This window comes from Durio zibethinus, unplaced genomic scaffold (genome assembly GCF_047325235.1).
Source record: "Durio zibethinus cultivar Kanyao isolate XHJ-2024 unplaced genomic scaffold, ASM4732523v1 HiC_scaffold_3, whole genome shotgun sequence".
NCBI classification, from domain to species: domain Eukaryota; kingdom Viridiplantae; phylum Streptophyta; class Magnoliopsida; order Malvales; family Malvaceae; genus Durio; species Durio zibethinus.
Window position 1 is genome coordinate 10,724,351 of NW_028323044.1, and position 7,500 is coordinate 10,731,850.

Consider the following 7,500-nt stretch of genomic DNA (forward strand, 5'->3'; position numbering starts at 1 on the left):
CCTTCACGTGAAGTTTCGTTGCAAGATGACTCGTTTTCTATTTTTCACGATTTTCGAAACTTTTTGCGGTTCGTGATTTTTTAGAATTTTTTTAGAAGGAGTTTTGGCCCCAAATTTTGTGGACGTGATCCTTCTATTTTTGTTGGCATGCACAAAAAAATTCAGCTAAAAACTCGAACCGGAGAAGATTTCGCGACCGTTTGAAAAAAGTGTCCCCGTTTCAGACACTTCAACGGCTACTGGCAGCAAACCTGTAAAATCTCAAACGCTCTTTAAGGGGGTGTGAGTTCTCAGAGGTTTGATGAGGGATAGGGGGCCAACACAAGGGCCAAGCACCAGCACCCATCGCACGTCATGTGCGCACACCCCCCCGGCCCCCCTCCCAATCGCCGGAACCCCAATGCCGCCGGTCAGGTTCTCCGGCGGTACTCCGGCGATGCTCCGGCGATGCTGTCCCGAGTGAAAAAAATGCGGCACCAGCACATGCTGGAGCCAAGCATGGGCACCGTGGCTCAAAATCGAACTTCGGCCAAGGCCTCGACCATCAATGGCACATGATGACGCATGGTGATGGCACATGCATCGACCATCATCGGCATAGGCTGCCCTTCCGTACGGGAACTTGCCTCGACCGCCATCGGCACAAGCTGGGCCCTGGTGTGGGTTGTTGCCTCGATCACCAGCGGCACATGCTGAGCCTTGGTGCGGGCGGTTGCCTCGAGCACCATCGGCAGACCCTGGGCCCTGGTGCGGCCGGTTGCCCCGATAACCATCGGCACACGCTGGGCCCTGGAGCGGCCGGTTGCCTCGATCACCATCGGCAAAAGCTGGGCCCTGGTGCGGGCGCTTGCCTCGACCACCATCGGCACACGCTGGGCACTGGTGCGGGCGCTTGCCTCGACCACCATCGGCACACGCTGGGCCCTGGGGCGGGCGGTTGCCTCGATCACCATCGGCACACGCTGGGCCCTGGTGCGGGCGGTTGCCCCCAGCACCATCGGCACACGTTGGGCCCTGGTGCGGGCGCTTGCCTCGACCACCATCGGCACACGCTGGGCCCTTGTGCGGGCGCTTGCCTCGACCACCATCGGCACACGCTGGGCCCTGGTGCGGCCGCTTGCCTCGACCACCATCGGCACACGCTGGGCCCTGGTGCGGTCGGTTGCCTCGAGCACCATCGGCACACGCTGGGCCCTGGTGCGGGCGCTTGCCTCGACCACCATCGGCACACGCTGGGCCCTGGTGCGGGCGCTTGCCTCGACCACCATCGGCACACGCTGGGCCCTGGTGCGGCAGGTTGCCTCGAGCACCATCGGCACACGCTGGGCCCTGGTGCGGTCGGTTGCCTCGAGCACCATCGGCACACGCTGGGCCCTGGTGCGGGCGCTTGCCTCGACCACCATCGGCACACGCTGGGCCCTGGTGCGGCAGGTTCCCTCGACGACCATCGGCACACGCTGGGCCCTGGTGCGGCAGGTTGCCTCGAGCACCATCGGCACACGCTGGGCCCTGGTGCGGTCGGTTGCCTCGATCACCATCGGCACACGCTGGGCCCTGGTGCGGGCGGTTGCCTCGACCACCATCGGCACACGCTGGGCCCTGGTGCGGCAGCTTGCCTCGAGCACCATCGGCACACGCTCGGCCCTGGTGCGGTCGGTTGCCTCGAGCACCATCGGCACACGCTGGGCCCTGCTGCGGCAGGTTGCCTCGACCACCATCGGCAGCCTCGACCACCATCGGCACACGCTGGGCCCTGGTGCGGGCGCTTGCCTCGACCACCATCGGCACACGCTCCGCCCTGGTGCGGCAGGTTGCCTCGACCACCATCGGCACACGCTGGGCCCTGGTGCGGGCGGTTGCCTCGACCACCATCGGCACACGCTGGGCCCTGGTGCGGGCGCTTGCCTCGACCACCATCGGCACACGCTGGGCCCTGGTGCGGCAGGTTGCCTCGAGCACCATCGGCACACGCTGGGCGCTGGTGCGGCAGGTTGCCTCGACCACCATCGGCACACGCTGGGCCCTGGTGCGGGCGCTTGCCTCGAGCACCATCGGCACACGCTCGGCCCTGGTGCGGTCGGTTGCCTCGAGCACCATCGGCACACGCTGGGCCCTGGTGCGGCAGGTTGCCTCGACCACCATCGGCACACGCTGGGCCCTGGTGCGGGCGCTTGCCTCGACCACCATCGGCACACGCTCGGCCCTGGTGCGGTCGGTTGCCTCGAGCACCATCGGCACACGCTGGGCCCTGGTGCGGCAGGTTTGCTCGAGCACCATCGGCACACGCTGGGCCCTGGTGCGGGCGGTTGCCTCGACCACCATCGGCACACGCTGGGCCCTGGTGCGGGCGCTTGCCTCGACCACCATCGGCACACGCTGGGCCCTGGTGCGGGCGCTTGCCTCGAGCACCATCGGCAGACGCTGGGCCCTGGTGCGGCAGGTTGCCTCGAGCACCATCGGCAGACGCTGGGCCCTGGTGCGGCAGGTTGCCTCGAGCACCATCGGCACACGCTGGGCCCTGGTGCGGTCGGTTGCCTCGAGCGCCATCGGCACACGCTGGGCGCTGGTGCGGGAACTTGCCTCGACCACCATCGGCACACGCTGGGCCCTGGTGCGGCAGGTTGCCTCGATCACCATCGGCACACGCTGGGCCCTGGTGCGACAGGTTGCCTCGAGCACCATCGGCACACTATCGGCCCTGGTGCGGGCGGTTGCCTCGACCACCATCGGCACACGCTGGGCCCTGGTGCGGGCGCTTGCCTCGAGCACCATCGGCACACGCTGGGCCCTGGTGCGGGCGGTTGCCTCGAGCACCATCGGCACACGCTGGGCCCTGGTGGGTTTAGGCACATCTTCAAATTTCTGCCGTGCCAATGCCATTTTTATGGCTTGTAAATTCATACAATGGTCCCCTAAGCCTTCACGTGAAGTTTCGTTGGAAGATGACTCGTTTTCTATTTTTCACGATTTTCAAAACTTTTTGCGGTTCGGGATTTTTTAAAATTTTTTTATAAGGATTTTTGGCCCCAAATTTTGTAGGCATGATCCTTCTATTTTTGTTGGCATGCACAAAAAAATTCAGCTAAAAACTCGAAGTAGAGAAGATTTTGTGACCGTTTGAAAAAAGTGTCCCCATTTCAGACACTTTAACGGCTACTGGTAGCAAACCTGTAAAATCTCAAATGCTCTTTAAGGGGGTGTGAATTCTCAGAGGTTTGATGAGGGATAGGGGGCCAACACAAGGCCAAGTACCAGCACCCATCGCACATCATGTGCGCACACCCCCCCGGCCCCCCTCCCAATCGCCGGAACCCCAATGCCGCCGGTCAGGTTCTCCGGCGGTACTCCGGCGATGCTCCGGCGATGCTCCGGCGATGCTGTCCCGAGTGAAAAAAATGCGGCACCAGCACATGCTGGAGCCAAGCATGGGCACCGTGGCTCAAAATCGAACTTCGGCCAAGGCCTCGACCATCAATGGCACATGATGACGCATGGTGATGGCACATGCATCGACCATCATCGGCATAGGCTGCCCTTCGGTACGGGCACTTGCCTCGACCGCCATCGGCACAAGCTGGGCCCTGGTGTGGGTTGTTGCCTCGATCACAATCGGCACATGCTGAGCCTTGGTGCGGGCGGTTGCCTCGAGCACCATCGGCAGACCCTGGGCCCTGGTGCGGCCGATTGCCCCGATAACCATCGGCACACGCTGGGCCCTGGGGCGGGCGCTTGCCCCCAGCACCATCGGCACACGCTGGGCCCTGGTGCGGGCGCTTGCCCCCAGCACCATCGGCACACGCTGGGCCCTGGTACGGGCGGTTGCCCCGAACACCATCGACACAAGCCGGCCCTTGGTGCGGGCTCCTGGCTCGACCACCATCGGCACACGCTGGGCCCTGGTGCGGGCGGTTGCCTCGAACACCATCGGCACACGCCGGCCCTTGGTGCGGCCGGTTGCCTCGACCACCATCGGCACACGCTCGGCCTTGGTGAGGGCGCTTGCCTCGACCACCATCGGCACACGCTGCGCCCTGGTGCGGGCGCTTGCCTCGACCACCATCGGCACACGCTCGGCCTTGGTGCGGGCGCTTGCCTCGACCACCATCGGCACACGCTGGGCCCTGGTGCGGGCGGTTGCCTCGACCACCATCGGCACACGCTGGGCCCTGGTGCGGGCGGTTGCCTCGACCACCATCGGCACACGCTCGGCCTTGGTGAGGGCGCTTGCCTCGACCACCATCGGCACACGCTGGGCCCTGGTGCGGGCGCTTGCCTCGACCACCATCGGCACACGCTGGGCCCTGGTGCGGGCGGTTGCCTCGACCACCATCGGCACACGCTGGGCCCTGGTGCGGGCGGTTGCCTCGACCACCATCGGCACACGCTGGGCCCTGGTGCTGGCGGTTGCCTCGACCACCATCGGCACACGCTGGGCCCTGGTGCGGGCGGTTGCCTCGAACACCATCGGCACAAGCCGGCCCTTGGTGCGGGCGGTTGCCTCGAGCACCATCGGCACACGCTGGGCCCTGGTGCGGGCGGTTGCCTCGACCACCATCGGCACACGCTGGGCCCTGGTGCGGACGGTTGCCTCGAGCACCATGGGCACACGCTGGCCCTTGGTGCGGGCTCTTGCCTCGACCACCATCAGCAGAAGATTGCCCCTACGTCGAACACCATCGATACATGCCGGGCCTTGGTGTGGGCACATGCCTCGAGCTGGTGCGGGCGGTTGCCTCGACCACCATCGGCTCACGTTGGCCCTTGTTGCGGGCACATGCCTCGACCACCATCGGCACCTGCGCACCCTCGGTGTGGGATTTGCTTGTTTGGAAAAAGTGTCCCCGTTTCAGACATTTTAACGTCTACTGGTAGCATATCTGTAAAATCTCTAATGCTCTTTAGGGGGTGGTGGTCCGGCACCCCCTCTCCCCCCCCCACGGGGGGAGTAGGTGTGCGCGATGGGCCTCCCATTGCGTGCACCCCGGCCAACGTCCCTCGAACGAAATACAGGGCGTGCATGCCTTCCGGCGATTTTTGTCCGGCGACTGGTTGCTCCGGTGACCGGCAGGCGTCCATGGCCTCGATCGGTTGGCTTGCATGCAAAAAAAGGGAGCCGAGCTCCAGCCCGTGCACGCGGCGGATGCTGCCCTAGACCCCAGACCAAGTCCCTGAATCGGGCAACGGCTCCCTGGGGTGGTGCGAGCAGAAGCTGCGGTTGCGGGCTTGGCCCGGCCAAGTCTCTCGGTATTTGACGGTCTCGCGGTCCCTTCTCATCGGCCACAAAAATGCCTTGGCCTCGACGAGGCCGTGCACGCAGCCGATGCTGCCCGAGACCCCAGGAACAAGTCCCTGAATCGGGCAACGTCCCCCTGGGGTGGTGTCAGCGGAGCTCGCGCGTGCGGTCTCGGCCAGGCCAAGAATTGGTGGTATCGCACCGTTGTTGCCTGTCGGATGGCAGGGGCAGTCTCGTGGCCCTTGCTCGTGTTATTCTCGTGCCAAGCGGTTGTGGCGTGGCCTCGCACGTCGTTTCCTCCGCTCGCTCGTCGAGTAATCGATCGGGTGGGTTGTGGACCGGCGCGCGTGGATGCTGCCACCTGTACGCAATGGGCATATGAGTGGTGCTATGGTTGTGCGTGTTGGCAGGCTCCGTGCTCGATGCATCGAACTGTCGACCCGTCATCCTCTTCAATCTCCCCTCGTGCGGTCGTCGTACCCCGGGGGCGCGATCGGGATCCTGTGCTGCATACCTGAATCGATGGAAACCGGATGTCTCGCCATCCCTCATCCGTCTCGTGTGCCGAGGGGCCACGGGTCGGACGTCAATCGTGGCCGGTGTCCCAAGCGTGCCACCCGATCCTCCGTGGCCGCATTGGTGCACCGGCGTTCGATCGTGCTCTCGGATGCGGAACGTTTAGCGGGCGCGGGCTCTCGGCCCCCGTTCGTCCGATGCTATGCATTTCACGTGCTCGACACGCACGACGCTTGCGCTCCGCGTCGGGCTCTCTCCGCCGCTCGGTCGGTGCGTCGAGGCCCACCCGGTGCCAACGTCCCGAAGGAATGCTACCTGGTTGATCCTGCCAGTAGTCATATGCTTGTCTCAAAGATTAAGCCATGCATGTGCAAGTATGAACTAATTCAGACTGTGAAACTGCGAATGGCTCATTAAATCAGTTATAGTTTGTTTGATGGTATCTACTACTCGGATAACCGTAGTAATTCTAGAGCTAATACGTGCAACAAACCCCGACTTCTGGAAGGGATGCATTTATTAGATAAAAGGTCGACGCGGGCTATGCCCGTTGCTCTGATGATTCATGATAACTCGACGGATCGCACGGCCTTTGTGCCGGCGACGCATCATTCAAATTTCTGCCCTATCAACTTTCGATGGTAGGATAGTGGCCTACTATGGTGGTGACGGGTGACGGAGAATTAGGGTTCGATTCCGGAGAGGGAGCCTGAGAAACGGCTACCACATCCAAGGAAGGCAGCAGGCGCGCAAATTACCCAACCCTGGTGCGGGCGGTTGCCTCGACCACCATCGGCACACGCTCGGCCTTGGTGAGGGCGCTTGCCTCGACCACCATCGGCACACGCTGGGCCCTGGTGCGGGCGCTTGCCTCGACCACCATCGGCACACGCTGGGCCCTGGTGCGGGCGGTTGCCTCGACCACCATCGGCACACGCTGGGCCCTGGTGCGGGCGGTTGCCTCGACCACCATCGGCACACGCTGGGCCCTGGTGCTGGCGGTTGCCTCGACCACCATCGGCACACGCTGGGCCCTGGTGCGGGCGGTTGCCTCGAACACCATCGGCACAAGCCGGCCCTTGGTGCGGGCGGTTGCCTCGAGCACCATCGGCACACGCTGGGCCCTGGTGCGGGCGGTTGCCTCGACCACCATCGGCACACGCTGGGCCCTGGTGCGGACGGTTGCCTCGAGCACCATGGGCACACGCTGGCCCTTGGTGCGGGCTCTTGCCTCGACCACCATCAGCAGAAGATTGCCCCTACGTCGAACACCATCGATACATGCCGGGCCTTGGTGTGGGCACATGCCTCGAGCTGGTGCGGGCGGTTGCCTCGACCACCATCGGCTCACGTTGGCCCTTGTTGCGGGCACATGCCTCGACCACCATCGGCACCTGCGCACCCTCGGTGTGGGATTTGCTTGTTTGGAAAAAGTGTCCCCGTTTCAGACATTTTAACGTCTACTGGTAGCATATCTGTAAAATCTCTAATGCTCTTTAGGGGGTGGTGGTCCGGCACCCCCTCTCCCCCCCCCCACGGGGGGAGTAGGTGTGCGCGATGGGCCTCCCATTGCGTGCACCCCGGCCAACGTCCCTCGAACGAAATACAGGGCGTGCATGCCTTCCGGCGATTTTTGTCCGGCGACTGGTTGCTCCGATGACCGGCAGGCGCCCATGGCCTCGATCGGTTGGCTTGCATGCAAAAAAAGGGAGCCGAGCTCCAGCCCGTGCACGCGGCGGATGCTGCCCTAG